We start from the raw sequence: 10,000 nt of genomic DNA, 5'->3' as shown, positions 1-10,000 counted from the left end.
CTGGGGCAGTGCATCAAGCTTAACGAGGCTGAGAGAAGCCTTTCATTTACCCACATGTTGGTAACAAATGGACCGGGCCCCTCACAAGCCAACCCCCCTCTCTCCCTGTCCTTCAAAATCTCACTATTATGACACAATGTCTGTCTCCTTCCCTCCAGCTCACGCCATCTCGGTTTCTTCCCCTCTGTATTAGCGTGCTCTCTCCTCCCTCCCCACCCTCACTCTCTTTTTCCCTCCCGTCTCTGCCTGTCCTTGTGCAGTATCTTTCTTTCCGCCTCTCACTACCGCGCTCATCCTCTACAATCTCATCATCTACCGCCTCTCTCCATCTACCGCCTCTCTCCGGCGCTCATCCTCTACCGCCTCTCTCCATCTACCGCCTCTCTCCGGCGCTCATCCTCTATCGCCTCTCTCCGGCGCTCATCCTCTACCGCCTCTCTCCGGCGCTCATCCTCTACCGCCTCTCTCCGGCGCTCATCCTCTACCGCCTCTCTCCGGCGCTCATCCTCTACCGCCTCTCTCCGGCGCTCATCCTCTACCGCCTCTCATCCTCTACCGCCTCTCATCCTCTACCGCCTCTCATCCTCTACCGCCTCTCATCCTCAACCGCCTCTCTCCGGCGCTCATCCTCTACCGCCGCTCATCCTCTACCGCCGCTCATCCTCTACCGCCGCTCATCCTCTACCGCCTCTCATCCTCTACCGCCTCTCATCCTCTACCGCCTCTCATCCTCTACCGCCTCTCATCCTCTACCGCCTCTCATCCTCTACCGCCTCTCTCCGGCGCTCATCCTATACCGACTCTCATCCTCTACCGCCGCTCATCCTCTACCGCCTCTCATTCTCTACCGCCTCTCTCCGGTGCTCATCCTCTACCGCCTCTCTCCGGTGCTCATCCTCTACCGCCTCTCTCCGGTGCTCATCCTCTACCGCCTCTCTCCGGTGCTCATCCTCTACTGCCTCTCTCCGGTGCTCATCCTCTACCGCCTCTCTCCGGTGCTCATCCTCTACCGCCTCTCTCCGCTGCTCATCCTCTACCGCCTCTCTCCGCTGCTCATCCTCTACCGCCTCTCTCCTGCGCTCATCCTCTACCGCCTCTCTCCATCTACCGCCTCTCTCCGGCGCTCATCCTCTACCGCCTCTCTCCGGCGCTCATCCTCTACCGCCTCTCTCCGGCGCTCATCCTCTACCGCCTCTCTCCGGCGCTCATCCTCTACCGCCTCTCTCCGGCGCTCATCATCTACCGCCTCTCTCCATCTACCGCCTCTCTCCGGCGCTCATCATCTACCGCCTCTCTCCGGCGCTCATACTCTACCGCCTCTCTCCGGCGCTCATACTCTACCGCCTCTCATCCTCTACCGCCTCTCTCCGGCGCTCATCCTCTACCGCCTCTCATCCTCTACCGCCTCTCTCCTGCGCTCATCCTCTACCGCCTCTCATCCTCTACCGCCTCTCTCCGGCGCTCATCCTCTACCACCTCTCATTCTCTACCGCCTCTCATCCTCTACCGCCTCTCTCCGGCGCTCATCATCTACCGCCTCTCTCCATCTACCGCCTCTCTCCGGCGCTCATCATCTACCGCCTCTCTCCGGCGCTCATACTCTACCGCCTCTCATCCTCTACCGCCTCTCTCCGGCGCTCATCCTCTACCGCCTCTCATCCTCTATCCTCTCCTGCGCTCATCCTCTACCGCCTCTCATCCTCTACCGCCTCTCTCCGGCGCTCATCCTCTACCACCTCTCATTCTCTACCGCCTCTCATCCTCTACCGCCTCTCCGGCGCTCATCCTCTACCGCCTCTCTCCGGCGCTCATCCTCTACCGCCTCTCTCCGGCGCTCATCCTCTACCGCCTCTCTCCGGCGCTCATCCTCTACCGCCTCTCTCCGGCGCTCATCCTCTACCGCCTCTCTCCGGCGCTCATCCTCTACCGCCTCTCTCCGGCGCTCATCCTCTACCGCCTCTCATCCTCTACCGCCTCTCTCCTGCGCTCATCCTCTACCGCCTCTCTCCTGCGCTCATCCTCTACCGCCTCTCTCCTGCGCTCATGCTCTACCGCCTCTCTCCGGCGCTCATCCTCTACCGCCTCTCTCCGGCGCTCATCCTCTACCGCCGCTCATCCTCTACCGCCTCTCTCCGGCGCTCATCCTCTACCGCCTCTCTCCGGCGCTCATCCTCTACCGCCTCTCTCCTACGCTCATCCTCTACCGCCTCTCTCCCTGCGCTCATCCTCTACCGCCTCTCTCCTGCGCTCATCCTCTACCGCCTCTCCTGCACTCATCCTCTACCGCCTCTCTCCTGCACTCATCCTCTACCGCCTCTCTCCGGCGCTCATCCTCTACCGCCTCTCTCCGGCGCTCATCCTCTACCGCCGCTCATCCTCTACCGCCTCTCTCCTGCGCTCATCCTCTACCGCCTCTCTCCGGCGCTCATCCTCTACCGCCTCTCTCCGGCGCTCATCCTCTACCGCCTCTCTCCGGCGCTCATCCTCTACCGCCTCTCTCCGGCGCTCATCCTCTACCGCCTCTCTCCGGCGCTCATCCTCTACCGCCTCTCTCCGGCGCTCATCCTCTACCGCCTCTCTCCTGCGCTCATCCTCTACCGCCTCTCTCCGGCGCTCATCCTCTACCGCCTCTCTCCGGCGCTCATCCTCTACCGCCTCTCTCCTGGCGCTCATCCTCTACCGCCTCTCATCCTCTACCGCCTCTCCTGCGCTCATCCTCTACCGCCTCTCTCCTGCGCTCATCCTCTACCGCCTCTCTCCGGCGCTCATCCTCTACCGCCTCTCTCCGGCGCTCATCCTCTACCGCCTCTCTCCGGCGCTCATCCTCTACCGCCTCTCATCCTCTACCGCCTCTCTCCTGCGCTCATCCTCTACCGCCTCTCTCTGTCTATCTCATCATCTACTCCTCTTGTCTTTCAGCTCCTTCCCTCTCCTACCTCTTCTCCTTGTCTTAACCAACAGTGCATCTCTATCGGTCACATACCCTCCCTCTACCCCTTTCTCCTCACCATTTCTCTCTCCTTCCTTCTACCAGCTCCCTTTCCTCACTCCTGCTCTCCCCCTTCCTGCCTTGCTCTCCCCCTTCCTGCCTCTCCTAGAGGTGTGTTGTCGTCGTCCCAGGCAGAGTTCAGCTCCATCACTCATCTGCTCCACAGGTCTCATTAGGGACGGGCCAGGCCAGGAGGGAACATTTTAATAAATAGACGAATGTGACACTGCCACAACAGTGGGTATAAACACACACACACACACACACACACACACACACACACACACACACACACACACACACACACACACACACACACACACACACACACACACACACACACACAACACACATTAACACACACACACATGAATCTTTGGGGATAGAGAAAGATTAAGCCAGGGATGAGCCCGACACTCACGGAATAAAACTCTTTCATTTGATTATTTCAAGCCAAATGATTCTCCGCGCTCAGACACACACTTCAACCTTGCTTGAATAATAGCAATAAAGTGTCCTCTGTGGCAACACAAAAACATACTGGTAACAGGGCACCTAGTCACAAACACCCCCCCCCACCTACCTACCTCTGCAGCATTGTGCACAATAAGTCTTGCTTCATTAAAGCCAAATCTCATCCACTATCAGTTCACAACCACAGAAGTCGTTTGAACCGCCAGGGAAATACAATTCCATTTCAGGGTTATCTTAATATATGAGCTTGTCTCCCCCTCACTGGTCTGTTGTTATGAGCCAGGCAAACACCCACAATAGCACAATATTGCTCCTGCTCCATCACACCACAGATTGGAGCTCACAAAGTAATTAGCAGTTTATATATGAGTGTGTGCGTGTGTGTATGTTTATGTGTTAGTGTGCTCTCAGCTCCCTGGTCTAATTCGTTCCCTGCTCTAATTTCTCCATCCGTTGTGAGCAGCCGGTTCATTTCACATATCTGGGGGAGAACGTGTCTGTCTGGCCTCTGTGTGCTACAGACTATCCTCTCAGAACACTACGGAGGAATCAGACCAACACCTGCTTTTTACACAAAACTAAACAGACACACCGGGAAAAAGTCATATGTTTGTTGTCGAAACAAAGTTTTGTGATTTATTTAGTCAAGATCCGTCAATAAACCAGACAGATCTGTACAAGAGGATCAATTCCTTTTCTGTCTCGTTTTCCTTCTCTCACTGTCCTGTCCCATCTCTGTCACCTGATCATCTCCCTTCATCTATCTAGCTATTATCCACATCCGTCTCCTCTTCCATCTCTCCCCTGAGGCCTCAGTCTTTTTCACTTGTCACAGGAGAGGGATGGGTCATGGAGTAGAAGACTTATCATACGTGTTGTAGTGTGTAACGGAGTCAGATCGTACAGGATAGTCACCCACGGAGTAGAAGACTTATCATACGTGTTGTAGTGTGTAACGGAGTCAGATCGTACAGGATAGTCACCCACGGAGTAGAAGACTTATCATACGTGTTGTAGTGTGTAACGGAGTCAGATCGTACAGGATAGTCACCCACAGCTTGAAAAGGAGCCAATGGTGCCATTGCATGAGATATTTTTCAGTGGTGAGTACGTTGTCAAGCATGGCGGCGAGGAAGACGTGTTGGCGTGGCAGGGAGCACGAGATCAAGCATGTTGTGGGAGAGGAAACAACACGCTCAGTAGTACAGTGAAGCCCGTTACATACTGTACAGAAATAGACCACAGGAATATGATATGACCTTGTATACATTGATTTGTGAGTGTACAGACAGTGTTGTACAACAGTATACTGTATCAATAGAAAATATCAGCCATGTGTTAGGATATTAGTGGACATGCTGAATGTATGCATGTGAACACATTGTGTGCAGCTCCTTTATAATCCATCTCCAGGCTTTGCCATTTTAGTTAGTCATGGTCATGGTTTACAATGCTGTCTGGAACAAGTCCATTCTAAGCCTTCACTTTCACAACTGCTTCCCTCCGCCCGTCTTGTCTTGCCCCCCCTCTCCTCCCCTCCATCTTCCTTTCCTCCTCTCCATCCATCCCCCCCCCCCCATCTTCCTTTCTTCCTCCCCCCATCTTCCTTTCCTCCTCCTCCTCCCCATCTTCCTTTCCACCTACGCCCTCCCCCATATTCCTTTCTCCCCCATCTTTCTTTCCTCCTCCTCCCCATCTTCCTTTTCTTCTCCTCCTCCCCATCTTCCTTTCCTCCTCCGCCCCCCCCTTTCTCCCCCATCTTCCTTTCCTCCTCCTCCCCCATCTTCCTTTCCTTCTCCCCCCCCCCCATCTTCCTTTCTCCCCCCATCTTCCTTTCCTTCTCCCCCCCATCTTCCTTTCCTCCCTACCATCTTCCTTTCCTCCTCCCTCCCCCCATCTTCCTTTCCTTCTCCTCCTCCCCCCCCATCTTCCTTTCCTCCCCACCATCTTCCTTTCCTTCTCCTCCTCCCCCCATCTTCCTTTCCTCCCCACCATCTTCCTTTCCTTCTCCTCCTCCCCCCATCTTCCTTTCCTCCCCACCATCTTCCTTTCCTTCTCCTCCTCCTCCCCCCATCTTCCTTTCATCCCCCCATATATTCCTTTCCTCCTCCCATCTTCCTTTCCTTCTCCTCCTCCCCCATCTTCCTACCTTCATCCTCCTCCCCCATCTTCCTTTCATCCCCCCATATATTCCTTTCTTCCTCCCATCCTCCCATCTTCCTTTCCTTCTCCTCCCCCCATCTTCCTACCTTCATCCTCCTCCCCATCTTCCTCCCCCCATCTTCCTTTCCCTCCCCCCATCTTCCTTCCCCCCCCCCATATTCCTTTACTCCTCCTTCCTCCCATCTACCTTTCCTTCTCCTCCTACCCCCATCTTCCTTTCCTCCTCCCCATCTTCCTTTCCTCCCCCCATCTTCCTTTCCTCCCCCCATCTTCCCTTTCTCCTCCTCCTCCCCCCCCCCATCTTCCTTTCCTCCTCCCCCCATCTTCCTTTCCCCCCATCTTCCCTTTCTCCCCCATCTTCCCTTTCTCCTCCTCCTCCCCCCATCTTCATTTACCTTTCCTCCTCCTCCCCCATCTTCCTTTTCTTCTCCTCCTCCCCCATCTTCCTTTCCTCCTCCTCCTCCCCCCCATCTTCCTTTTCGCCTCCCCCTTCTTCCTTTCCTCCCCCCATCTTCCCCCCCTCCCCCATCTTCCCCCCATCTTCCTTTCCTCCTCCTACCCATCTTCCTCTTCTCCTCCTCCTCCCCCATCTTCCTTTCTTCCTCCTCCTCCCCCCCATCTCCCCCTTCCATCTTCCTTTCCTCCTCCTCCTCCCCATCTTCCTTTCCTCCTCCCCCATCCCCATCTTCCTTTCCTCCTCCCCCATCCCCATCTTCCTTTCCTCCTCCCCCATCTTCCTTTCCTCCTCCCCCATCTTCCTTTCCTCCTCCCCCATCTTCCTTTCCTCCTCCCCCATCTTCCTTTCCTCCTCCCCCCATCTTCCTTTCCCCCTCCCCCCTCTTCCTTTCCCCTCCGCCTCATCTTCCTTTCCCCTCCCCCCATCTCCCCCCTCCCCCATCATCTTCCTCCCCCCATCTTCCTCCTCCCCCTCTTCTTCCTGCCGCAGGGCAGAGTGGAGCAGTGGACATCAATCTTATGGCCGGCTTCTCGTCTTTAGCTGTGGCGGGCTGACACGGCCACAGAGCTTGTTACCCAGTTTACAGCACTGACCTGCTGGCTCATCTCTCACTCCCATTAAGAGAGGCATGGGAAAGAGGGAGAGGGAGGAGGGGAAGGAAGGACAGAGCGACAGACTTTTACAGCATGTATGACAATAGCACACACCTCTCCTCATCTATCCCTCTCTCTCTTCCCAATGGTCTAAACCGCTGACAGCGCCCCCCCATTTCCTCCTCCGCCCCCATCATCCTTTCCTCCCCCCCCATCTTTTTCCCCCCCATCTCCCCCCATCTTCCTTTCCTCCCCACCATCTTCCTTTCCTTCTCCTCCTCCTCCTCCTCCCATCTTCCTTTCATCCCCCCATATATTCCTTTCCTCCTCCTTCCTCCCATCTTCCTTTCCTTCTCCTCCCCCATCTTCCTTTCCTTCTCCTCCTCCCATCTTCCTTTCCTTCTCCTCCTCCCCCGCCCCCATCTTCCTACCTTCATCCTCCTCCCCCCCCATCTTCCTTTCCTTCTCCTCCTCCCCCATCTTCCTTTCCTCCCCCATCTTCCTTTCCTCCCCCATCTTCCTTTCCCCCCCATCTTCCTTTCCCCCCATCTTCCTTTCCCCCCATCTTCCTTTCCCCCCATCTTCCTTTCCCCCCATCTTCCTTTCCCCCATCTTCCTTTCCCCCCATCTTCCTTTCCCCCATCTTCCCTTTCTCCTCCTCCACCCCCATCTTCCTTTCCTCCTCCCCCCATCTTCCTTTCCTCCTCCCCCATCTTTCTTTTTTCTCCTCCTCCCCCATCTTCCTTTCCTCCTCCCCCATCTTCCTTTTCGCCTCCCCCATCTTCCTTTTCGCCTCCCCCATCTTCCTTTCACCTCCCCCATCTTCCTTTTCACCTCCCCCATCTTCCTTTTCACCTCCCCCCATCTTCCTTTCCTCCTCCTCCCCATCTTCCTTTCCCCCTCCTCCCCATCTTCCTTTCCTCCTCCCCCCATCTTCCTTTCCTCCTCCCCCCATCTTCCTTTCCTCCTCCTCCCCATCTTCCTTTCCTCCTCCTCCCCATCTTCCTTTCCTCCTCCCCCCATCTTCCTTTCCTCCTCCTCCCCATCTTCCTTTCCTCCTCCTCCCCATCTTCCTTTCCTCCTCCTCCCCATCTTCCTTTCCTCCTCCTCCCCATCTTCCTTTCCTCCTCCCTCCCATCTTCCTTTCCTCCTCCCACCCATCTTCCTTTCCTCCTCCTACCCATCTTCCTTTCCTCCTCCTACCCATCTTCCTTTCCTCCTCCTACCCATCTTCCTTTCCTCCTCCTACATCTTCCTTTTCTCCTCCTCCTCCCACATCTTCCTTTCTTCCTCCTCCCCCCACATCTTCCTTTTTCCTCCTCCCCCCCACATCTTCCTTTCTTCCTCCTCCCCCCACATCTTCCTTTCTTCCTCCTCCCCCCACATCTTCCTTTCTTCCTCCTCCCCATCTTCCGCCCCCCATCTTCCTTACTTCATTCTCCTCCCCATCTTCCTGTCCTCCTCCTCCATCCATCTCCTTTCCTCCTCCTCCATCTTCCTTTCCTCCTCCTCCATCTTCCTTTCCTCCTCCTCCATCTTCCTTTCCCCTCATCCCCATCTTCCTTTCCCCTCTCCCCATCCCCCCCATCTTCCTCCTCCCCCTCTTCTTCCTGCTGCAGGGCAGAGTGGAGCAGTGGACATCAATCTTATGGCCGGCTTCTCGTCTTTAGCTGTGGCGGGCTGACACGGCCACAGAGCTTGTTACCCAGTTTACAGCACTGACATGCTGGCTCATCTCTCACTCCCATTAAGAAAGGCAAGGGAAAGAGGGAGGAGGGGAAGGACAGAGCGACAGACTTTTACAGCATGTATGACAATAGCACACGCCTCTCCTCATCTATCCCCCTATCCAGCCATCTCTTCCCAATGGTCTAAACCGCTGACAGTGCCCCCCCCCCACACACACACACCCAAGGGAAGCTAGGACATGAGTATGTAAAATAAAGAAGCCAGCTCAGAGGAGTCCCAGACTTTTCTCTCCTCAAAGACAGACTTGTTGGTATTATAAAGGAGAACTGACAACAATTCAAGGACAAAGCTTAGTAAGAGGAAATGTGACTAAACAGTACGTATAGAAATACACTCAATGTGGTTAAAGATGACACGCACATGTACACACACAAACCTTTATCTTAACGGCAGAGTCTTTGCCATGGTTGTAGTGTCTGGAAAGCATACTCAGAGGCTGTTGTGCAAACAGTACTATATCAGAATGGCATATTCTCTCTGGTCTCTATACCGCTTCTCCCCCACGGGCCCCTACACCGCTTCTCCCCCACGGGCCCCTACACCGCTTCTCCCCCACGGGCCCCTACACCGCTTCTCCCCCACGAGCCCCTACACCGCTTTCCCTCCCCTCCCACTAGCCTAGCTTTGCCTGTGACCCCCCCACTAGCCTAGCTTTGCCTGTGACCACTCCCCCCCACTAGCCTAGCTTTGCCTGTGACCACTCCCCCTCCACCCACCCACTAGCCTAGCTTTGCCTGTGACCACTCCCCCTCCCACTAGCCTAGCTTTGCCTGTGACCACTCCCCTCCCCCCACTAGCCTAGCTTTGCCTGTGACCACTCCCCCTCCACCCACCCACTAGCCTAGCTTTGCCTGTGACCACTCCCCCTCCACCCACCCACTAGCCTAGCTTTGCCTGTGACCACTCCCCCTCCCCCCACTAGCCTAGCTTTGCCTGTGACCACTCCCCCTCCCACTAGCCTAGCTTAGCCTGTGACCACTCCCCCTCCCACTAGCCTAGCTTTGCCTGTGACCACACCCCCTCCCACTAGCCTAGCTTTGCCTGTGACCACTCCCCCCCACTAGCCTAGCTTTGCCTGTGACCACTTTCCCTCCCACTAGCCTAGCTTTGCCTGTGACCACTCCCCTCCCACTAGCCTAGCTTTGCCTGTGACCACTCCCCCTCCCACTAGCCTAGCTTTGCCTGTGACCACTCCCCCTCCCACTAGCCTAGCTTTGCCTGTGACCACTCCCCCTCCCACTAGCCTAGCTTTGCCTGTGACCACTCCCCCCTCCCACTAGCCTAGCTTTGCCTGTGACCACTCCCCCCTCCCACTAGCCTAGCTTTGCCTGTGACCACTCAGTTGTCCATCTCCTACATGCTCCTTCTCTCTACACTAATAATACCAGGGATCACACCATTCTATCCTAAAAGAGATGTAGGTTGTGTCCTAAATGGTCACCCTAGTCACAAGTAGTGTACTAAACATGGAATATGGTGCCTTTTGGTCCACAATTGTAGCTACTGTACAGTCTGGACGGTGTGTTAGCTAGTGGACAGAGGTGGCTGGGACATCTGGCAGATGATGACTGATAG

The 10,000-nt window shown here is 55.6% G+C and overlaps 1 pseudogene; it reads left to right on the top strand.

The window, feature by feature from the left end:
* Positions 1-10,000, top strand: part of LOC124015125 — a 413,427-nt pseudogene that overhangs the window by 225,805 nt on the left and 177,622 nt on the right.

This window comes from Oncorhynchus gorbuscha, linkage group LG26, assembly GCF_021184085.1.
Source record: "Oncorhynchus gorbuscha isolate QuinsamMale2020 ecotype Even-year linkage group LG26, OgorEven_v1.0, whole genome shotgun sequence".
Classification (NCBI taxonomy): Eukaryota; Metazoa; Chordata; class Actinopteri; order Salmoniformes; family Salmonidae; genus Oncorhynchus; species Oncorhynchus gorbuscha.
The sequence above is the reverse complement of the archived record's forward strand: the minus strand, read 5'-3'. Positions and strand labels throughout refer to the sequence as shown.